Raw genomic sequence first — 25,450 nt, 5'->3', positions numbered from 1 at the left:
ATTTGCATGGTACAGTAGCCTGCCTCTTCAGGGCAGGCTCTTGCAGCTGCCTTCAGCATCACATGTCTTATCTCAGCTGGAGAGGGGAGGGGACGGAACTCCACCCTGAGTCAGAGAGCTATGTCCGACTGGAACAGGTGGCTTGTGTGACAAACTTGCTTCAGCGGAGCACGTGAATGGTGCAGGAAGTCACCGCACTGCTCCCATTGGCTGACCTGTTTTTTTCTGGGCATGTGGTACGCACCTTGTCTGGATGGCTCCCGGGTGAATGAGGATGTCCTGGGTGCGCTGATTCTGCACAGGGCTTCATTGGTGATGTAATGTACCCTAACTTAAGGTTCTGCATTTGAGGACCATGTGTATAAGTGATAACTACCTGGATGCTATATTTGTGTCAAGGCTGATATAGTTTTGGGAACATCAGCACAAAGCTGATGTTTTCTAGGGGTGGATGAGCAATACTCCGCCCACTCACGGAACTCAGTGGAATTTAGTGATGCTTTGTGGTAACTCCACAGAATTGCGCTGAGTGAAACTGATGACAGTCTGCCTCATAGTGGCGAAGTTTGTCTAAATTAAAGAGGAGCACACAACAATTGTTTATTAATTAAATAAATATTTGAAAGAATTAATACTTGCTGTCCAAAAAATTCTCATAACTTTGGGGCCCTTGAATATTCTGAATTGTCATGCTTGTAGGAGTGCGATGTTTAGTAGTTGGGTTGGTACTGTCACTGGCAGGGCTAGCAGGGGCAATGGGTGGTACAAGCTGAAGTGGCCTCCTGAGGAGGGCCCTGGCACTTCTTTTTTATTACAAGTTAAGCGCTGCCCCTAAGGGCGGGCGCACAGGGCAGGGTAAGTGGTAATTAAAAGGTTGGACTTGTACTATTAATTTTTACATTTCCTCCTGGTAAAAAACTCCTAAATTCATGTTTCAGTGCTGTGAGGCTTATCTGTCACATAGAATAACATTGGTTTGCTTTATTACATTTAATAAGTGCTAACCTTTGATTGGAGACAGAAAAGCATGTCATGTTTGGTATCTATTTGGTGCCTGCAGCCTCTTCTGGGTGACATGATTGGCTGTAGTTGGCGGTTAGGACTTTGTGAATTTAGGTATGCCTGAATGTGCCACCTGTTGGCAAGATGTGAATAGACTGTGTTCTGCCTTCCCACAATGGACATGTCATCACTGCATTGCCTCTGAAATCACCTTAGAGACAGGTCAGAGAAATGAGGAAATTATAAGCATTTCAAAGAGAAACCTCTAAAAATGTCTCCTACTTCAAGGAATGCACCGGGAATAAAAATAGGGCACTCACACCCTCTCTTCAGTTCACTTTCTGGACCTGCAGTATTCTCCAAAAGACTGCTTTGTTGCACCTGGAAGGACTGCTTTGCTTCATAGAGCCTGCCTTGAACCCTGAGAGACCTTCCCTGCTGCTTGATCCCTGCTTCCTCATCTGAATCCAGGACTACCAGAGTGTCTCCGAGAACTAGTTTGCTGGCTTACTGCTTGGAGCCTCAGGGATATAATAGGCTCCTACCATCTTGAACCTGCACCCACACCCAGCCTGAGGGAATTATACCCCCTCAAATGCTGTTTCCAGCCCCTGACCCTTGGCTGTGGCTATTAATTGTGTCCAGAGAGCCAAAATCCAAATCATGTGACTTTTCCCCCCTAAAAACTGGTCTGGGAACCGTGGAAAGACAGGAACCAACATGTTTACCTATCAGCCCAAAGTGTATCGCCGGTCAGCCTGACTTCGCAGTAGGTTCTCCTACGTACTTCTCCACTGCAGCAATTCCTATTCAGTAGTCCTTTACCAAAGGGATATCTGGCCTCCTGGAACTCTCATCGGCTACAGCCCCCTGCCTCCTAATGCTGGAGGTTTTTGACTACGTCCAAATGTAGAAGTCCTCACTGCGACTTCATCCAGTGGCCCCCAATGACAACACCTGGTCCTTGTATACCACCTTCAGCCTTGCCCCGCTGAACTTTACCTTCTCAGAACTTTTTCTTCAAAATCTCTTCAAATTCTGAATGTGGATTCTGAATTCTGCATGTGCGCTGCATAACTATTTTACAAGTTGGCTCTTAGTTAAGCCTGACTGCAGTATGCCAAGATAACAGAAGGTTAAGCACAGGTTAATTGAGTAGATTTTGTGGTTCATCTGATTCCCATTGTACCCCCATTTAGGCCTGGGAAGTCACTTAACCTTTCACCTACATTTACCCTACCATTTTACAACATAAGGGTTTTGGTGCTGACCTTTTACCCAGTTAGGTGCTGCATAAATGTTGTGTGGTTTTCTCCAAAAACTAGCCTTATTTATTATACATGAGGATTCTCAGAATCACAACAGGATTACCATCTTCTGCATAATAACTCTGTAGAAGAGTCATCACTATCGTCATCCTCGGGCGACATGCACAGCAAGGTAGAACCCCTGAGGGTACCTTTTTGGTATTTAAACAGCCCACATCTTCATTGGGCAAACCAGAGAAGAAAGACTCCCATGCTGTCATGCTGACATGAGCCGCTGAGGTCCCAGCACACATATACTACAGCACACAGTGATCTGACATCCCTTGCGGAGTGTCCAACTCGAGACCAAGACAGGTCCTTCATTCTCTCACTTCAGGTAATGAGGTTGGCTCTGTCCTATGAGGATTCTTGGCTATACACCTACACACATGCTAGGTACACTCAGGCACATCTAGTTAGGGTTAGCATCATAGGAGTACACATTATTACTGTCACATAGCTATATGCTTGCATATATTCATAGTTTTAGCACTATGGTAGAATTCTACCAACCATTTGCTCTGTTGTTGCTTATAACCACATATATCTCTTTCTGTCTTATGGTTGTTGCAGCACACGTATTTTACATTAGAATGACGCTGGTTCAATAAATGCTTATTGAATTCGTCCCCATCGTTTATTCTGTGTATCTCTGTGAGACAAAGTGAACACGAGTGACTGTTCGAAAACTACTGTACTGTTTCCACGATCCCTAAGGAGTCAGGGTTGTCATATTCGATAGTTGCCAGGTACATTTCACTCCTTGGCAAGAGGGGCACATAGTGGCATTGTGAGCTAGCTGGTATACAGGCAAACATATCCAGTGGGGGTGTCTGGAAACAGTCTGGACACCAATTCCATAGTTTATGTTGTCTAAACGTGCAGATCCTATATAGATTTATAGGAACTACACGACATGATGTCGCCAACGTTGGTTTGGTTCTTATTTAACGGTCAAATCTGAGTAGTTCAGTCATGCTTTCTCCGAGACCACTACTCACATTCATCCCGAGACATCTGGAATGGGAAGGGAAAAATCCACCATTGCTGAGTAGGCATATCCTATGTATTGGATGTAGGTTTATTCAAGCTTGATGGATTATAGTTCCCTACATTGTAAATAAAACCTTATCTCATTTTTCTTGAAACTCTTTCAACAATGTCTGTCGAAGATAACACTGCACTAGCATTACATGCAAATGCCGCGGGTGATGGAGAGCAGGAAGGTGTTAGAAACATTTCAGAAAATGTCAGAAATGTACTTGCTGCCAAATTGGAGTATTTTGAGACCAGATGTAGGTGAGGGACATTTACCGACTCATAAATACCGAATTTTACCGATTCGGTATTTATGAATCGGTAAATATGAAGGAGGGAGATGTAGCTAATTTTTTATTTAGAAATACCGAATTGGTAACATTCGGTGTTTACCGATTCGGTAAATACCGAATCGGTATTTCCTATTGATTCCTATGGGCTGTGAAGCCCATAGGAATCAATGGGAAATACCGAATGTTGCAAGGGTGCAGGGGGTGTCACTTTGACAGCCTCTAGCACCTGAAGTAAAGGCATGTGTGACATGTGGCACACATACATGCCCTTAGGGCATGTCTGTGTGTCACATTGCACAGTGTGCATGCACAGATGTGCATGCACACCTGATTTCGGTATTTTACCACACAATAGGATTGTGTGGTAAAATACCGACTCTTAAGGGCCTGTGACACTCTCAGGAGTGTCACCTACATTTGGATTTACCGAATCGGTAAAATTACCGATTCGGTATTTTACAGAATCGGTAAATTTACCGAATCGGTAAATTTACCGATTCTGTAAAATAATGGCGCCTACATGCCAATTCCTAAATACCGGTCGGTAACGGCCGAAATCGGCCATTACCGACCGGTATTTTGGCTCCTACATCTGGCCCTTGGTCTCTGCATTAGGAGGCACCATAACATTCGTGATTGAGGCACACAAGTCATTCTATTCATGGGTCAAATTCCCACCTGCAGACCCAAGCACAAATACATTTCATTCCTTTTTTTTAAACATTTTTTATTGAGCAGAGCAGAGGTCGATAAAAAGAATACAAAAAATACATTTGTATCAAAAACACTTCTCCAGGGATCATTATAAACATTAGAGCGAAATGGAGTACAATCCAATAATTCATAACATTTAGCAATAATCCTTAATATACATTTAGGTGCCACTAAAACGGAGATACATTAAACAGCAAAAACCAAAAAACCAAAAGCATTCATTTTTCGATCACTGTTTAACAGTTTAGCAGCTTCAATAGTTAACGACTAGTGCAAAAAAACAGAATACTCTATTCCAATCGAACCTTTTTATGCAAGATCTCAACACAGGAAGAGTGATACCCTACCTGGCCTAACCTATGTTCTTGATACAGTATCATAAGTAAAGTGCTCAAGTGCTGAGGTGCAGAAATTTGTAAAGTGCTAAAGTGCTGCTTGTTCGGTAAATAGTATTACTTTCTATACCTCGGACCTCTTATATTCTTAGTATATTTCCTTGTAAAATGCTATGTGGTAGTGGTGGACGCACTATTAAAAAAATATTTCCAAATGTTTATAAATGTACTCGTTGACCCTACTCTTTTGGCATAGGCCTCTTCAAACTTTTTCGTCCGTCTCATTTCGCTTAACCATTTAAAATAAGATGGTACCTCCTCTGACATCCAGTTTTGAAGGATTAGAGAACGGGCGACTAAAGTGCAGATTGCAATGTAAGTTACTTCTGCACTGGGCAAATCCTTTCTCTTTGTTGAAATGCCAAACAAGGCAATTTTGGCTTCGGGTTCAATTACTTTGTTTATGTCCTGGCTTATTGAAGAAAAGATCTTACACCAAAAATCCAGCAGCTTCGGGCATGTATAAAAACTATGCAGCCAATCACCCCCCTCATGTAGCTGACATCTAAAGCATTTGTTTTCTACTCCCGAAAAATGTTTACTTAATGCTTTAGGAGTGAGGTAAGCCAGCCAACGGGATAAAAACGACATCCTTTTAAAATTGGCCGCTCTGAGAGACTTACTTCCCACTTCGGTGATCCGCTCCGACTCCTGCCTCGAGAAGGAGCAATTGGCTTCCTGAGATATTTTGGCCAACATTCCATCAACTAAAGGAGAAGCTTCACCCTTCCTAAGGAACTTCTACCAATTCCCTAGTCCTGTTAATTTTGCTTTGTACAGGGCAATAGCCAGGGACATTTTCCCTGCCGACACGTTATATTTATGTATAAAATGTATAATTTGAAGAAATTCCAAAAACCCCGTCTTTAATTTGTTATCGGATCTAGCCAGAACCTCTTGCCAAGTAATACGCCTCCCTGAAATAAAAAAGGACCCTAGATCCCCAAAACCTACAGCCATCCATTTCTGAAGTTTACTCGAATGAATTTGAAGCCCCAAGCTCTTACACTCCTCTATTTTCAAATAGTGCAAGCCACCACCCACTTCCTGTTTAAAAAAGACTGTAATCTGTATGTAATATCTTGGATGGTCTTATATCTAGTCTTCTTTTGGAATTTAGCTGTTTTTAAAAATATTGGAACTTGCGAGCCTGCCTCACGCATCATTTTTTCATAGAAAAACATGTCAAGCTGTCTGTTAGGCTCCAATAAGCGAGCTGTAAGATCCAATATTTCTGCCATGTAATATGTTTGTATATTTGGTAAAGCTAGGCCCCCTTGTGCAATTCCCAGATGTAGTGTACTCAATTTCACCCTTGAAACTTTCTTGTTCCAGACAAAATCCCTGACCATAGATTCAATCTCATTAAAATAACACAAGTTGATTTTTAATGGAACATTTAAAAAAAGAAAAACCAACAAAGGAAGGATCGACATTTTAATAAGTTGGACCCGACCTATCAAAGTTAAAGGCAATAAAATCCATCTCTCAAGTAAAGTTCTGATTTTATTCCGCGTTGTTAGATAGTTTAAGGTAAATAGTTGATCGAATTGATTGGAGATATATAAACCTAGGTATCTGATCGGGTCTTTCATCAATGCTTGTGATCTTAAATTTGATGTTAAAAAGTTACAGTCCGAATTCAGTACCAGCACCTCGGTTTTATTCTGGTTAATCTTAAATCCGCCAATCCGTTGAAACTGGTTAAATTCTTGAAGAAATTTATCAAAATTAAATTTACCGGGATGAAGGTATAAGATGATATCATCAGCGAATAATTTAACTTTTGACATTCCTTCTATGGGTGGCTACATTTAATTCTTATACTCTAGATAAAATACCAGACGAATACTGTCCATACGAGGACTTAGAAGTTCCTCTCACTTACCAAGAGCATACACATTGGTTTAAAGGCGCCCTACCACATAACACAGAAAGAGTGACTTGGCCAATCCTAGCTGCTTACACACTGCATCCAGAAATGACACAATGCCAATTGCAGGCTTACGCCCACTTCACAAGGAAATATTAAAACTTTATAGAAAGTTAACACAGTTCATGATGAGAACGCTCACACTTCAACCTACAAGGGTTACATCAGCAGGTCAACTACAATGGACTGCAACTAGTAAAATTACCCCACAAACACTAAATGCAGTTATGGGAAGAATGGTTACTAAACGTGAATAAATGCCATTCTGGATAGCACATAAAATAGCACAGTTAGAGGCAGTGTTTCTATACACAGGTCACAAGAAAAACATAGAATACTAACAATGTGCATGGCAATGAGGATAGCTCCCCTAATAGTGGATTGCACCACTTGGGGTACAGTTTTCGCTGCCATTTATACCAGGTCTCTTGGCACTCCTTCAATAGCAGTGATACCAGACATATTAGGACAAATACAGATTGAGTATGGAGCAGAACCTGCTCTGGACTTAGGGATGACATTAATAGATAATTTTTCCCAGGTATCCACAATTATGTTAGCAAGCATGAAAGAGGAGGCAGCAGTGATGGCTATACGCCAACCCCTGAGGGAATGCACTTCTGCACAACAGGAGCGAGAACTACCTAAAATTATCGAAGATACATCTACATGGGTAGAGATAATTTGGGAGCTAGAACTCTAAAACCACAAGTAATGGGTAATCCTGAAAAGGATAACTCCAAGCAAGCACCTTCAAAAAAGAAATGGGATAATAAAAAACAACAAAATAAGCAATATGCATCACAATCAAGGGGTGGGGCTCCTCAACAGGAGCCCTCCGAAAGAAGGCATGACCTTAGGAACCGTAATAACATTAAAATCCTGACAGGTATCAGTCTACCTCTTGTTCCTCTCAGGGTTCATCAAAAAACTCAGAGAGGGAAGTGTGACCAGAACACAGATCAGAAGAACAAGCAAAGTCAAGAGAAACACATTGCACTTCAAACTATAATATCAAAGAAGAAGATAAACCAAAATCAAAACCTCAATTTAAAAAGAAGAAAGTAGCTGGCCTTAAAATAAGAAATGCCCAGGCTACTGTGGACTCAACTTCTGAATGGTGAATGGGCTCTGATGATGCTAGACAGCACAGCAGAAGTAACAATAACTTGCTAGAACCTGATGCAATTGCTGGTGACAGCTGCGTTGAATGAACATATCACGGTGGAGACATCTGATATTAGGGTTAGTGTCCCACACCCGTTATACGAAATAACACTCCAAATGGAAGGGGACAAACCCAGGAAAGTTAAAGGTCTCTTTTGAGAGAACCTGACTTTTGGATACAACATTCTTTTGGCTGAAAAAGATTGGCCACCTGAGTTTGTGATGGATTGCCCAAAAGAAGAAACAGTCATTTTACCAGCTTTCTCTGACCTCGTTCCAGAATTAATAAAATATTGCTCCTGCATTATACCGCAATCATGTAGGGTGGGATGCTGAGTCACCTCTCCAGGTAATACCAGTAAAATCTATTCCAATTCCACAGAGACAGTACCCAATAAAACAAGATTCGAAAGAACAAGTCAGGGAGATCTTAGATCAGCTTGAATATCAGGGTGTAATAGAGCACCTCTTCAATGAATAATCATTCATTTCCCGTAATGAAACCTGACAATTCATACCATCTAGTTTCAGGCTACAGGTATTTTAACACTTGCACAAAGACATTTCCAGTACAGAATGCACACCGTACCACATTAATGAATAACTTTAATGTTATGCATTAAAAATAGATATCTCAAATGGATTTTTCTGCCAAAATATAGCGTCTGAGAGCAGATATTTGACAGCATTCTCAGCCCTTGGGTCTCAGAGTCAATTCTGTTGACTGCCCAAAGGGTATAAGAATAGCCTGGGTTTGTTCTCAGCAAGAGTAACAGAGTTTCTTCAAACTTTTGATGAAGAGACATTGTCCTATGTAGATGATATTTATCTAACGGATGATGAACTATTGGATCATTTGATAAGAGTGAACAACATAATTCTGGGATTCTACTCTGAGGGCTACAAATTCAACTTAAAAAAATGAAAAATTGCCCACCTCAATTTCCTATTTTTGTCATTTGAGCACCTAAGTGAAGGGACATGCCTAGCAGCTAACTTGTTAGAAAAGTGTGCACTGCTCCAACCTCCAAAAACTCTGAAAAACTTACAGTCCATTTTTGAATTCCAAAATGTTGGCAGGACATACATTTTAGATTACGCAGAAATAGTAAAACCTTACTATGACTTAATAAGATCTAATTGTTCTGTTCAACACTGGACACAGGAACACACAGAAATCCAAAGTTCCTTACAAGCAGACATGATAGCTTCCAAGCACTTACACACACGTGCAAACACCATGAATTTGGTGATCCGTGTAATCGTGGCTCAATCAGGGTACACATACCTAACCTTCAATTAAGGTGAGACAGTACCAATTGCGCATAAATCACATTTGTACACAAATACTGAAAGGGGTTTTGCATCCACTGAAAAAGTCCTGACAGCAGTACAGACTGCTGCAGTGAGAGAAAGAGCATTGGCTCAGGAGAAATGAATAATTGTCATGACTCCAGTACCGGCCTCATAATGTTCCAAATGGAAAAACACTGCATCCAAGATGGATACAATGGGATAATTCTCTCACTGCAAAATATGTAGACTCCATTTTGATTCTACACAAAAACGCAAGCATTTTTACAGTATGAACAAGAATATACTCCCCCGGATGAAATAATGCCTCTAAATCAATATGAAAACATTATTTATACTGAAGGATCTGCTCAGCCTGCCGTAGAAAGTAAACAGCAATACAGCGCAGCTTGCTAATTGTACAGAGAGGTATGCGGGATGGCAAGTTTCGTCCTAGCAATACGTAGACACAGTCTCTAGGAGATTGCCCGGCACAGCTGGCAGAGCTTGAAGCCCTGATACTGGCACTAAAAAACGACAGATTGAGAATTCACCACACTTTTTGTTTGCGATATTTTATGGTGTCCAGTCTTACAATGAAAATCTTTATAAATGGGGTCAGAATGGTTTAAAAGACTCAAATGTTTGCACAATAAAGCATAAGTTGCTTTGGGAACAAGTGGCAGAGCTGAAAAAGGCTTGCAGCAGGATCATGTGAGTCATCAAAGTGTTGGCGTACATGTTGAAGGGAATTAATTGGCTGATAAAGCTGCCAAGGCAACAGTGAGAGCTGCAGCCTTAGCTGCAATCACTCATTCAAGCACGAGGATAGATGGACAGATAATGGTAGCTGTCATTGCTTCACGCAAAAACAGCTCAGCAGCGCCAAAAGGCTTTCCACTCAAGTACTATTACAAGTTAGTTGCATAGAATAATCTGTATGCTCAAATTCCAGGAGTGGGGATTGAGTTATACCAAAATTAGATCGCAGGTTAGGTTTAATTCTAGCTGCACACGAGTGTCTGGGTTCAGCACACTCAGGTATTACTGCAACAGTTTCACTATTGAAACAACGTTATTGGTGCCCAGGTCTTACCAAACAGACACAATCATTTGTCCTTAAGTGCGACATCTGTCAGCAGAAGAAGGGTCCCCCGTAGCCCGTCCACTGCAAATAACACTACTGATATCAGAGAAACCACTCGCCTGTGTGTATTTGGACCACTGTGGCACCTTACAATCTGATGGCGCTTACAAGTACATCTTGGTGGCAGAGGATTCATCCTCTAGATTCCTGTGGTTTTGGTCTTAGCTCTCGGCTGACACCTGAACTGTTATAAAGGATGTGAGAGGCTTCATAGGGACATGTGCAATTGCATTCTGACTGTGGCATTTAGCTCTCAGGCTTACAAGGAAGTCATGTGAAGTTTGGGTGTTGCATTTTGGTACTCATCTCCGTATCATCCAGAGTTAATTTCGATTGTGGACAGGTACAAATCGGACTCAAAGAAATCCTAACAGCAAGGGTACTAGGCTCGGGTGGCAGTTGGGTCAGTCACCTATATGGGGTCCAGTGGGCACTTAATAACAGGCCAAGAAGGGGGCTGTGCACCATATGATTAAGCCTGGGCGGTGAACTCCGCTCCCGGAGTTTGCAAAGTTTTCTGCTTTTAGCGTTATGCGGAGATAACGGAGTTCCCAAAAACTCCGCTTTGAGGAGCGCAGTTTTTTTCCTCGCTCGCGTTCATCAACGTCAAGTTGGTGCATGAGAGCAAGGAAAATCAACCTCCTGGCCAGATTTTTCCTTGTTCGGGATCATCTGCATCAAGTTGGCGAGCGCAAGCGTGGAGATTAAACATCCCAGCGAGATTTCTCAACACAGGGTGGTCAGGTTTCTCATTGTGAGTGGTCACATATGCTCGTAACCGCTCGCAATGAGAAACTGCTTTTTCACGTTGAGAAAGCTGCCGCTTGAGTAAAAATCTACGCTAGCAGCAGAAAAGAGTAAGAAGGGACCGCTTGCGCTGTGCAAGTGCTGTTTGCAAAGATTGCATTGTGCGGACAAGCATCCTCAGTGTGCAATCACCGCGAGATGCATTTTTCTATGGAACTCTGCCGCTTGCGGAGCTCCGTGTAGTGCGACAGAGTGTTTTTTGCACTACGCGTAGCTCCGCGTAGTGCAACTCTGTGAACTCCTCCCAGGATTACATATGATGTCCTATTTTGGATACGAATGTGGATACCCAACCTCGGTTGTGGCAGCACAGTAGCGGATAAAAAAGCATTTGACATCAATGACTGTTTGACTATTTTACAGGGACTCAATGAATTCTGGGCACTACAAAGCAACATCCAAGTAAAAGGCACCACCAATGGGGAAGTAAAATCAGTTACGGCAAGACCTGTTTGGGTCCCAAAAGTCAGGGATCTGGTCAGACAGAAAATTGTATACAAGAAAGAATTTGGGCCATCTGACAGAATGTCTGTACCTGTTCTGGCTTTCGAAGGAACAAGAACAGTACTTCTTCCTCCTCTTGCCGGCAAAAAAGAAAGAAAAGAGATTTGTCTCTATTGACCTGATAAAAACACACTATGTAGCCGATACTGAATAGCAGGTCTCATGTGACCCTGGGTAGCCACCGATCTCCTCTCGCTACCATACATGAGGTTCAGACAGAAAAAAACTAATAACATTTGAAGAGTCTTCTATTCAAAATAGTGGAGTTACCAACAATGAAATGGAACTCGTACCTGTTGAAATTGAACAGCAACAAAACAGAAATGAAACACAGATCTCAATTCGGCCTAACACCAACATGCCTCTACAGGAGACATCTGTAAGTTCAACAAAACCTGCTGGCTACCAAAGATAGATCAAACTAGACCTAGCTATTTCATCTATATTAACACCTTTTTTCTGGATCCAAGCGACCCTGAGTCACCGCTAGCTCCAGTTTCCTGAAAAATAACTTAATGATTTCCACCTTTGGCTGAAAAAGACTGAACTTGTTTCGCCCTGGCTACAGCTCTAGATATCAATTGATCTACTGTTCCTAGTCCTCTTGATCAGTTTAGTGGCTGTCTTTTTCTTGCTCCTGAATGGACATTATCTCCCAGAACGCTCTGCAGTATCACATGTGAACTTGGTTCTGAAACAGCAGACATCATCTAATTGTGAACAAAGAGACCTGTCCTTCGTGAACATCACAGCAGTTCCCATTCCTGAAGGAATAGTTTGGGATAAGGTTTCATATGATGTATTTGCTCCCACTGAACGTTTGAAAATACTGCATGTATTTAAAATTTCTTTGAATTATGTAATCACCTCCAGTACATTCTCTGACGATTGCGACTTTAAAACTGTCAATAGTTTGCTTATTTAGAACAATCTGCTGCATTTTCAAAAAATGAATTGTATGATGATATGTCTGATTTTGATACCATATATTGTTACCAACATTATTTTCATCAATTTTTTGCATAAATCAAGTATCCCACGTAATGGTTTCACATACCACTAATGGGAACATTGCCCAACACCACCGAAAGGTAGTTCACAAACGTTTGTACAGAAGTTTGCTTATTTTTCTGGGTTTAACACATCAGATCCGCACCCATATTACTATAAGCGTGCACCTACATCTACAAAGAAAAAAATGCTCACCAACACAAAACAGATATACTCTGCTTCCTTTGCTTCCCAACTCTCTGAAAAGGGTTTCAACTTATGGAAAGACACTATAAACATAAAATCATTCTGGGGCACTAAAGAATGGTAAGTTCAGGGAACGGAGACATTATTTAGAGCATGCCTCATACCACAGCAAATTATCTTCCTGAATGGCATTGTGCAACAGACTTCCTATCTGGGGTTAGCCAAGATCAAGGACTTGAACACACCTTGTATTCTCCCGCTTTCACACTTTGAGGGATAGCTAAAATATACAGAACATGGTAAGGGTGCTCTAGATGACATCATGTATGAGGTTTTATATAATTCATCAGACCCCAATTGGAAGGGATGGTTAGTTTGGCCTATCGACACTAATAGGTCTCAGTCAAGAAACAAGGGTACCACCGAAGGGTTTACTATCCATAGGCTAGACCAATGGTATGTACAACAAGAACATCTGGGGGTGGTGACATCATATAGTATTGGGAAATTATGCCTAGATTGGCTAAAAACCTCAACACTGTCCCAGGTGAAACAACACTTGTCCTTACTCTCAGATGACATAGATTTAAGGGATTTTTGCTAGGTCCCTGGAAACCACGTTGTTAACTCTTTTTATATGCTATTTACAACTAAGTTTGGAAAATCTCTCAGCAGGAAGCTGCGTAGAGATTGCGTGAAATTGATTGAGTTAACCTAGAAAAGGCTTTGGCTGTGATCGACAATGGTATGATCACACTAACATCCAGGATTTATTCACTGGGCAACATTGTGTCTTCTGCTAAAGATATAATGGAACATGATCTGTCCATCCTACAACATGGGCAATCGCAGTTATGAGTCATTCTATTATTGAGCTGAACACTACAATTATTGCGCCCTGGTTACATGCCCTAGCAATAAATTAACAATACTTCTCTATTCCCTGCATATAATCTAACAAAAAGGCAGACAACAATGGCACAAAGAGATGCAAAATTTACAATGCAGCACATCAAAGAATTAGACCAATTACCTTTTACCGTGGCAGAGTCTCCATCCACAGAATGGTTAATTCAACGCCATATAACATTGCCGGTACCAACATTCCAATTTCACATTGCCTAGATTACCACCAAGTAGGCAGGTATGAAGTGATGGCAAAGGACTACATCCATGAATCTTGGGAATTACCATATAGATTTAGTCGCAGGAATGGGGACACCTCAGTTTTTCTTAACGGTACAGACTGTAAGACTTCGCTATGTGGGTCTCTAATTTGATAGGATATTATGCTTCTCAGAGCAAACTTATCCTGTCATTTGAAAGGATCCCCAGCTGCTGTGGTTAATCCAGTGTTCAAGCTGCTCTCGAATGGGAGTTACTTAATGCTGAGTGATCAAGGTTGTTGTGGGATGCTTCCAGGCATCTTATATCTTGTTACTGCAAGTTCCAGGGTTACTTGTTATATGCAAGTATTGTTTCCACCGACCCTCAGAGTCAGGGGGGCATCGTTATGGCCTTCATTGAATGCTTCTTTTATAAAGTTTGATTTCTTAGCCAACTGAAAACCATGCTTTTACAGAAGGATGTGCCCTTAACCTCATCCCGAGAGACTGTTGATCTTCATGTTGCAAGGTCCTCAGGTTTGATACAGGCACTTCTACAAACAAACTGTCCCTTCCATTTTTGAGAAATGGTGCATCGTATCTTTAACATGCCTGACACAAAGGGAATTGTACACCTATTTAAGACCATAGGTTCTGGACTGTTAAGCACCTTTCAGTCAGTCTTCAGAGTGATTCCAGCTTTCATACACTATGTATTAGGAAGCGTTTTGGAGGGCTTCTGCTAATTCTGCTTCTGGTAGTGGGTATCTGATTTTAATTTTTCTGCTATGAACTTGACGTCCCAAATTCAATGGAGATGGAAAAAGCGATCTTGTAGCGACGTTGCCGTGTAAACATGGTACTCCATCAGGGCACACCTCGACTTCGGGAGCTAAGCAAGTATTACTTCCTATCATTCCGACCAGTCTGGATTGACAGTGTCTTGCCTGTTCTCCGCTGCTTATTCTGCGGACAAGAATGCATGTTAGACCTCTGTCTAACACTTCCATCGGTTGCGCCTCTGAACGTGGATGCACTGCTGGACTCGTTAAAGGCCCACCTATTGCAGTGCCCTCCGTGAATTCCCATGTTGATGTTGGCATTCTTAGAGCGACCAGTTGGATTGGACACCGGCTCTACTGCAGGCACACATCCTTTCGATGTTTCAAGTGCTTCCTCAGTATCGGCAGTGGGAACTGGAGAAGATCACCTTTGCTCTATTGATGTGATCAATGTGGTGTCACAAGGAACACCGTCTGTGAAGGCAAGCAGCACTGATTCATACAAAAACAAAGTCCAGATTTGCACCACATGTAAATGAAAGAACAATGTTAGCACATGAATATTTTGCAACTGATAATAATCATTCTCGAATAGTCCAGTGATATTCTTTGTTTATTATTGCTTCATATAGGAGTTCATAAACGACCAGCCAACGCGTTTCGTACAATAAAAAATGTACTTCTTTAGGGCTGTAAATTAAATAAATACATATACCATATAAATAAACTGTGCACATAAAACGGTACAAATAATTACATGTATATACAAATACATATACATTGACATAATAAGCAACTTTACACACAGTTTAGAAAAGAAAATGTTACCAAAACATGAAAAATATGAAAAGTAGTACATAGTCTAGTTAAATATGGACTTAAAAGAAACCAGGAGAAAAAGGAAGAGTTCTGTGACAAATAATGACAAAAATGTGCTGTGCGAAAGAGAAGGGAAATAATGCAAAAAAATGTAATGATAAAGTGAAGAAAACCGAGGAAACACAGCACCACTTTGACATATCGGGTATTTCAGTACGGTTATAAGTGATCTCCCCTTTCTGTTCATGTGAGTTGGGAGCCTACCCGTGCAGTGGATATTCTGTCCAATGGTCCCATCCATTTACCCCATGCATGCTCATGCTTAACTGGTCACCCTCTTGCTTCGTAGACAGTTTTTTCTTGGATGGCCCACCTAACTACACCCTTGCACCATTTAGCTAAGGAAGGCGATGCTGATTCCTTGCAGATAGCTGCTATGTTTCTTTTGGCTAAGAGAAAGGCTATTCCTAGGAATAATTTATCAGCCCGGGAGCCATCTACTCCCTCCATCACCCCCAGGATAAGGGCACAGGGATTGAGAGGGACTTCCCACACCAGTATGTACTAAACTCAGACTCAATGGACGCCCAATATTTAGAGAGGATGGCACAGGACCAAACCATGTGATAGAAGTTGGCTGTTTCTGCTTTACAATGCAGACATTGTGGGGTTGGGAGGAAGCCTGCCTTGTGGAGCCGCACCGGGGTAAGATATGCGCAGTGATGGTAGTAGATCTGAATGAGGCGCAGCCTGGCAGATATAGTGAGTGTCGTAGGGGCCATCAGGGCATCTCTCCAATCAAGCCAATGAACCCAGCGGGCTCTAAGAGGTTCTATTGTCGATTTGGGATATCCCCCCTTTCCTAAGTTCCCCATAAGGAGTTTGGCCTCCAATGGGCTAAATTTGGGTATGACTGTGTGGTCAGGGATGTGGAGGGCCATGGTGTGTCAAAGTTGAAGATATTGAAAGAATTGGGTGGAGTGCAAGGAGAATGTCTGTTGGAGGCCCCAAAAGGAGGACTTTTATATGTCTCCCAGGCAAATTATGCCAATTAAATCCCATTCCTAGAATCCTGGTTGTGACGTGTCCTCCCGCAACCAAGTGCTGTGCCAGAGTGGTCTTTACAGTGAAAGTGTAGTGTCTCAGTGTATGTGCCGCAGCGTGGCCCACCATGTCAGAAGAACTGTGCGGGTAACTGCTGGTAGGATGTGTGGAATTGGGGTTCCATAGAGCATGACCTGGACTTGGGAGAATCCGAGGATCTCCAGCTCCAGTCGGTCGGTTGGATCTGACCATCCGCCATTCAACTAAACATGGATCACTAAAAGGCAGGTGGCTAAGTAGTACAGAAATGGTTTGGTCATCCCCATACCCCCGTCGTACGTGGGTCATTGACAAGTTGTGAGGGCCAGGCGCAATCTCAAGCCACCCCAGAGGAAGGTCGTGCTTACCCCGTCTAGGTCATGGAACCAACTGCAAGGGAGAGGAGCGGAAGGTTTTGAATGGTGTACAAGAGACGGGGGAGAACCATCATCTTAAAAAGTGCAACTCTACCAAGGGACTTAAGCGGTAGGGTCTGCCAATGGTGGAGGTCGTCTATTGAGCACTTGAGGAGTGGGGTGAGGTTAAGGGACCAGGTCAACTCGGGAGGAGCGCCACCTAGATCCCTAGGTATTTGAATGAGAGCCTTCGCAAGGGAATGGTTATTTGCCAATCCACGCACTCACTAGAGGCATGGAGGGGCACCACAGTGGACTTGGCCGGGTGAGACGTAATCCCGATGCTCTTCCGAATGAGTGGAGGATATGAAGAGATCTTGGGCGGGATTGGGTCGGGTCAGCCAAATAGATGAGGACGTCATCGGCATATAAAGTGATCTAGTCCACATGGGACTCCTGCCAGCTCCAACCCTCTATCTGGACATCCCTCGGGATGCGACACGCCAAAGGTTCAATTGCCCTTATATAGGTACAATTCACATTACCCTTATTTAGGCATAAAAAAACAGCCCTTATTTAGGCATTGCTCATGCTAACCAAATACATGCATGGCCACCTACATCCGTTCATCTATGTCACAACGAGTTCTTGGAAAACCAGACTCTTAAGCCTTTAGGACTTCCCCTTGCTTTCTCCAAGAACTCATTTATTATGCATGAACATCTACTTCTATTCATGACGTTCTTATGCCTGACTTTTACGTCAATACCGACATTCCAAAACACCTTCAAGGTATAAATATGCCTACACTTGCCATGGCAAACCACGGTTTGGTCCATGGTTCGACTGCCTACATGCATGACGCGGCTCGCCACAGCAAGTTCGGAAGGAAGTCAAATCCCAACTGACGCGCTGACCAGATGCTGCCATCCTCCTCGCACAGAGAATCCAGCTCCAGTGTTTCTGACTCCCCTTGTGGGGTGTTAGAGATCGAGACCCAGGAAAGAGATTCAAACCTCTCTCATTCTAAGGAATGGAGCAAACTAGAACCTAGAGGGACTCTTGGCAACTAAAGCTAAACTAAACTATAGCTGAACAGCACCTACTTCTTCCCTCGTACTGTACTTAGTTTAGGTACACCGGGGTAGGATTATTTTAGAAGCACCAGATGAGTATTTTAGCATGTGTTATATATGTATGTATTTTTATGAATATATGTCATAGCTACAAACCATGCTATTGCAGTTTTATTTAATCCTACTGCTAATGCTGTACGTATTATACTTCGCATTCTGTCTTACGATTGTAGCAGTTCATATCTCTTTCATGAGAAATAAGACTGTTCAATAAACCCTTTTTATTGAAACACCCGTCTATCTATTTCTGTGCAACTCTGTAGAAACGAAGCATGCACAATCAACTGAGTGAAACAGTTATCTATTGTTTCCACGATTCTGAGATTGTTCCAACTCCAAGGGAAACAAAGTTGTCATGTTTATGCAGTTATCAGAAACTAATTCCTTCTTGTTCATTCGAGAAGTTTCTAGTGACCTCTGAGTTAGCTGCCACACACAGGTAATTAAGTGTAATGTACTCAATAGAGACATACTGACCTCAGTCTTATGTCAAAACTATAGTGTATATTATTCGAATGAGCAGAGCTATAGGAACTACACTACATGGCGCCCAATGGTTTGGTAAGGCACTAATTTAACTCTAGATACTGAAGTAACTCAGTTGTGCTTTTCTCAGAGACCCCTACTCATAAAACTCCATAAGACGTCTGGACTGGGTAGGGAAAATATCTGCCATAGCTGAGTAGGACAGAAATCTTATGTATTAGCTTTTTGGTTTGTTCAACGTTGAAGGATACAGTGTTCCAAAATATTGTGCACCTTATCTTCGTTCCCTTGAAACTTGCTCTGCAACTTTCATTAAACAATGGCCACTGATGCTGTTAACATTGGAGCTGTACCCAATGATGTTGCGATAGCTTTTGACAATACAGGTTTTAATTAAACTGATGGGAATGCTATAATCATTCCTCCAAATTTAAGGAGAGCCATCACTCTAGAAACTAATAAAACATGGCCTAACACCAAGAGGTGGTAGAGCAGTTTTTGTGATAGAGGCACATGAATATCACCAGACAGAGGTAATCTATTCATGGATAGTATTCCCAGAATCAAATCCATTAATAAACGTGTTTCACTTCTACAAAGAAGGTGAACCACCTGAGGAATATATTCAGTTTGAGGATATTGAAATTCCACATATATACCAGGGGCATAATCTCTGGTTTAAAGGCGCCCTAAAACATTTTAATCACATTACCAGGCTTGGTCCTTTAGGTAGACCAGGAGCAGCATGGCCAGTTTTAGCCAGCTATACACCATATCCTGACATTGAAGAAATGACAGATGTAGAACTGTTGGCTCAACTCAAAGAGTTAATCACAATTTATAGACAATTGGTTCAATATGTCATGTGGACCCTCACGGTTCAACCACCATTAGTAATTCCACAACAAACCTCTCACCAGGGGAATACACTAAAAATCACTCCACAGACTTTACACGCAGTCATGGGTAAATTGCCATCAAAACGTGAACAAATTCCATTCTGGATAGCTTAAAAAATTACTCAAATCAAAGTGTTTTTTTATAATACCAGCCCTTATGAGAAACATAGAATTCTAACAATCTGTTTATCAATGGGGATAACACCACATCTGGAAGACTGCACCACTTGGGGCACAGTCTTTGCTGCTATCTACATTCAAACACATGGTGTTCCGTCTATGGTGGTAATACCTGACGTCATGAAACAGATTCAAAACAGAGCCTGCTCTGAATTTAGGTATGAAGTTACTGAAAAATGTCAACAAGGTCTCAAAAATAATAATATCTAACATTAAGGGAGGAGCAGCATCAGTGGCAATCCAGCAGAAATTAAGGGAATTTGATGTAACAGAACAACCACAAGAACTACCCAGAATAATTGAAAAATCCTATGAAGAATTAGGCAGAGACAGTTTGGGTGGGAAACCAGTTAAACCACAACTGTCTGAAAGTCCTGAAAAGGCCTTTACTAAAACCAACCCTACCTCTTCTAAAAAGAAGTGGGAAAATAATAAACAACATCTAAAAGAGAAAGATTCTCAATCCCGATGTAGGTCTCCTCAAAAGGAGCCCTCTGGAAGGAGGTATAACCTCAGGAATAGGGATAATTTGAGAAAACCTGACAGGTTTCAGATATCGTCACAGACATCCAAAAGAAAAGGATGGTCAGATCAAAAAGAAGGACGCGTGAAGTCCAAAGATGATCAAAATGTTCAGAAGAACAAAACAAAACCTCAATTCTCCAAGAAGAAAGTAGCAGGTCTAAAGATCAGACATGCAGAGGATTCTGAGAACACAGCTCAGGAACGGAGAATGGGCTCAGACAATGTTTGACAGTGCAGCAGAAGCATCAATAGCTTGCCAGAACCTGAAGGTACTTCTGGAGACATTCAAGTTGAAACTGCTGACACCAGGGTTAGTTCTACACATAGGTTATATGAAATAACACTCCGGATGGAAGGAGACATACCAAGAAATGTGAAAGCAGGGAGCGACTTTCAGAGGGTTATGATATACTTCTAGCAGAACAGGACTGGCCACCAGAATTTGTCAGGGAGTGCCCAAATGGTGAAGACATCATTATGCCAGCCTTCTCCAACCATGTTCCAGTACATTTAAAATATATTTGTGCCAGGAAATGGGCAGTCGCCCAAGCCCCAGCATTATACAAAAATCATGTAGGATTGGATGAGGACTCACCTCACCACACAATCCAGTTAAAAAATCAACAAACTGCACAAAGTCAGTTGCCAATTAGGCAAGAAGCTAAAAAAACAGGCCAGGGAGTTCTTAGATCAACTTGAATCCAACATGCACCTCATCAATGAACAATCCTTTGTTTCCTGTTTCCAAACCAGACAATACATATTGTCTAGTTTTGGATTACAGACACCTAAACTCTTGCTGTAAAACATTTGCAGTGCAAAATGCACACAGTACAGCATTAATGAATAACATTGTGCGTAAAAAATATATCACCACCTTAAATATTTCTAACGGATTCTTTTGTCAAAACATAGCACCTGAAAGTAGGTATTTGACCGCTTTCTCAATGATGGGGACCCAGCGTCACTTCTGTTGTCTCCCTCAAAGATTCAAGAATAGTCCGGAGTTATTCTCAGCAAGGGTAACAGAGTTACTACAAACTTATGATGACGAGGCATTGTCATATGTCGATGATATCTATCTGACAGACGATGACCGAAATAGGCACTTGAACAGGGTGAACACCATTATAATGGGCTTTGCCTCTGAGGGTTCAATAAAAAAAAATCAAGAAATGCTAATCTCAACGTCCTTTTTCTAGGATATGAACTATCAAGTGAAGGCAAAAGCCTGGCAGCACACTTTTTATAAAAGTGTGCCCTGCTCCAACCTCCAAAAATGCTGAAAAACATACAGTCGATTCTAGGTTTCCTGAGTTTTCGAAGAACTTACATTCTAAACTATGCAGAAAGGGTTAAACCTCTCTACGAATTAATCAAACCTGATTTTAAAATCACAAATTGGACAAAAGAACATACAGAAATGTTGTGTTCGCTTCAAACAGACATGTTAGCAACAAAACATTTACAAACGCGCGTAAACGTTCGCAACTTAGTGATCCAAATTATTCCGGGTCAATGCGGATTCACCTACTTAACTTTTAATGAAGGTGAAAAAGTACCAATTGCATACAAATCACATTTGTACACATAAGCAGAAATAAAATTTACATTGACAGAAACAATTCTGACAACAGTTCAAACCACTGTAGCAAAAGAAAGAGCCATAGCACAGTGGAAACGCATAATGGTCGTAACTCCTGTACCAGCCTTAGAGGCAGTTACAAAAGCTAGCATTGCGAATGCAAAAGCTTTACATCCTCGATGGATACAATTGGTTAATTCTCTTGTTGCAACTGATGTTGAATATATTTTAGACCCTTATTTGAAAACACAAGCATTCCTGCAATACGAACACGAATGTCCTATGCCTACTGAAATTCTACCTCTAGACCAGTATGAATGTATAATTGATACTGACGGATCAGCACAACCTGCTACGGGGGAGGGGTAAGCAAGCATATAGTGCTGCATGCACGATCGTTAAAGGTCATATGCGCGATGGCAAATTCAGACCTATGGTCACAAAAACGCAATCTCTAGGAGATTGTACAGCTCAGCGAGGTGAACTAAAGGCATTCAAAATGGCACTTGAAAATACGGAGCGCGAATTCCCCACACTCATAGTGTGCGATTCCTTTTACTGTGTTCAATCTTACAAATAATATTTAGAGAATTGGCTTCAAAATGGTTTCAAAAATGCAAAAGGTGGTACAATCAAGCACAAAACGCTTTGGGAACAAGTAGTTCAGTTGCAAAACGGATTACAAAGCACTCATGTGATACACACGCTGAGTCATCAACGTGATGGCGTTCACGTTGAAGGGAATTCATTGGCTGATGAAGCCAAGAAAGAGGCTGTGCAAACGGCTTCCGTAGTTGCAATCACTTGTTCAAAAACAAAAATAGACAGTGAAATAGTACTGGCTGTCAATGCTTCAATCAAAGGCAGCGGTGCAGCGTTACCTATAAAGTTTCCACTCAAATACTCATATATAATTGATGCGAACAGCGTTCCATTTGCTCGCATCCCTGGAGTGGGGGATAGGGTAATTCCAAACATGGAATGTAGGACAGCTTTGATTTACGAAGCGCACCTGGGAGAGGGTCTTATCCATCAGGGAATCTCTAAAACAATATTAGCATTAAAAGAGACGTACTGGTGGCGAGGGATGAATGCACATATTCACATCTTCGTCATTAACTGCATAAACTGCAATAGTGATCGCAGAACAGAATGCCACCAGATACCTGACTACAATGTAGCCAACCCAGTACAGACACCATTGTTAGACAGCATTAGACTATCTACGTGTAGGCCTCCTCATGGATGAATGCAGTCCCACAAACACTAAATCAAGGTTCCTTTGGATGTGGCCTCAGCGCTCGGCTGACCCTCAAACTGTTATAAAAGGTTTGCGAGTCTTTATCAGCACATACGCAATAAGCACAGTACACTTTGACCAAGGCCCTGCATTTAGAAAGAAGCCATGGCCCGTTTGGGCATTGAATTGCGGTGCTCTTCTCCATTCCATCTTGAGGGAAATTCTATTGTGGAAAGAAAAAACAGGGACATAAAGCAGTCTATAACAGCTAGGGTATTAGGTTCGGGTGATGGGTGGGTCAAACATCTTTATGGGGTCGAACGAGCTGTAAACAATTTGCCAAGAAGTTCTCTGGGGGTGGCACTCCATATGAGGTCCTATTTGGGACAAGAATGTTGGTTCCGGATCTTGAGTGTCATAGAACAGTGGTGCAAAATAAGAAATTTGATTTCAAAGATCATTTGGCTGTTTTACAGGACTTAAATGAACTAAGATCGAAACAAAGCAACGTGTTCCTGAAGCCAACCACCACTGGGGAAAACCCAACTGTCCCAGCAAGGCCTGTCTGGATCCTAAAGCTTGGTGATTTAGTCAGAGAAAAGATCGTGGACAAGAAGGAATTTGGCCCTTCTTACAGACAACCAGTACCTGTCCTAGCAATCCACGGATCAAGAACAGTATTACTGCCGCCCCTTGCTGGTAAAAAGGAGAAAAGATTTGTGTCCATCAACCTGATCAAACCACACTATGTGGCCGATACTAAGCAGTAGGCCAAGTGGACTCTGACAATGTAGCAGACGCACTCCGCTAGCTACAGTCCAGGAGGTTGAAACTGAGAGACTAATAACCTTTGAAGGTTCTACAGTGAGAAAAGAAGGACTATGCAACAAAGCTATGGAACTCGTACCTCTTGAAACCCAAATACCAGTTCGTCCTGATACACCTGTCTACAATGAAGTAACAAGTGATCAAGTGGTTCCAATGATTTCAACGAATCCGGATGCAATTCCAACCATTGACAGAACTGCCTCTGGCTATTTCATTAACTTTGATACGTTTTCTGAGGATCCCAGCAAACCTGAAACAACGTCAGCACAAAGAACTTTCAAAGAAAAGCAACAGACTTTTTCATCTCCTGAAAAAGGTTTATCTGGTTTCACCATGGATTGAACTATGGATTGTTCTGGGAATATTCTTCTTTCTAGTTTGCTTAGCTCTGGTAATAACTCTGGGTATGCTGCTAAATGGAAGATATATTCAAATGGACACAGCAAGTAGAAAAGTGAACTTACTTCTCCAGCGACACAAATCATCCCATCATGAACAAAGAGACTTGTCAGCAGTGAATATCGCAGCCGTTCCTATGCCAGATGATATAGTTTGGGACAGAACTGAATATGACATTTTTGGCCCGTCAGAGCTTTTGAAGATTCCACACTTATTCAAGATTTCATTAAGTGACTTTCTTACCTCTAGTACCTTTTCTGATGATTGGTACTTCGAGACTGTTAATAATATGATGTCTGATCAAGAAATGTCTGCAGTATTCACAAATCATGAATATTTAGAGGGTTCATCAGACTATGAACAAATGTATTGTTATAACCAATATGGTCATCATTTTTTGCACAAATCTGGAATACCTGGAAATGTATATATGTATAACCAATGGGAACATTGTCCTACACCTCCAAAGGGTTGCTCAAAAACTTTTGCAAGGAATTTTCCATATTTTTCAGGGTTCAATTTATCCAATGCTGAATCATTTTATTTTAGAAAAATGTGCACAAGACAGGAACGGAAAATATGTTAACCAATATAAAACAGATTTACTGCAGCCTTTATTGCCCAACTGTCTAGGCAGGGTTTCGACTTTTGGAAAGACAATATCTGGGGTACAAAAGATTGGCCAGTGTAGGGGTAGAAGCTTTGTTTAGAGCCTGTATCATCCCTGAGCAAATTATGTTTTTGAATAACCCTGTCCAACAACTAGGTTAGCCAAGATCAAAGACATGAACACACCGACCATACCTATACCTGCAAGTAATAGCACAACATGGGGGAGGTCGACATACATAATATTTTGCACCAAAACAGATCAGATCCAGAATGGTAAAAATGGTTGCTCTGGCCCACAGACACAAACAACTGTCACGATCGATTCTTGAACAAAACACAGGGTTTCACTATCGATAGGCCAGCCCCAAGATATGTTCAAAGACAGCATCCTGGGGTAGTAACAACCTACAGTGTAGGGAAACTATACCTTGATTGGCTAAAGAAATCGACACTTGAGGATGTAAAACAACACTTATCTTTACTTAAAGATGGCGCAGACCTTAGGGAGTTCTTGCTAAGACCAAGAAAAACCTCATCAAAAACGTTCCATATATGCCAGTGTATACGCTGATTATAATGAAATATGGAAGATTACCCAAGCAGAGACTGCAGAACAA

This window comes from Lissotriton helveticus, chromosome 2_1 (genome assembly GCF_964261635.1).
Source record: "Lissotriton helveticus chromosome 2_1, aLisHel1.1, whole genome shotgun sequence".
Lineage (NCBI taxonomy): Eukaryota > Metazoa > Chordata > Amphibia > Caudata > Salamandridae > Lissotriton > Lissotriton helveticus.
The sequence above is the reverse complement of the archived record's forward strand: the minus strand, read 5'-3'. Positions refer to the sequence as shown.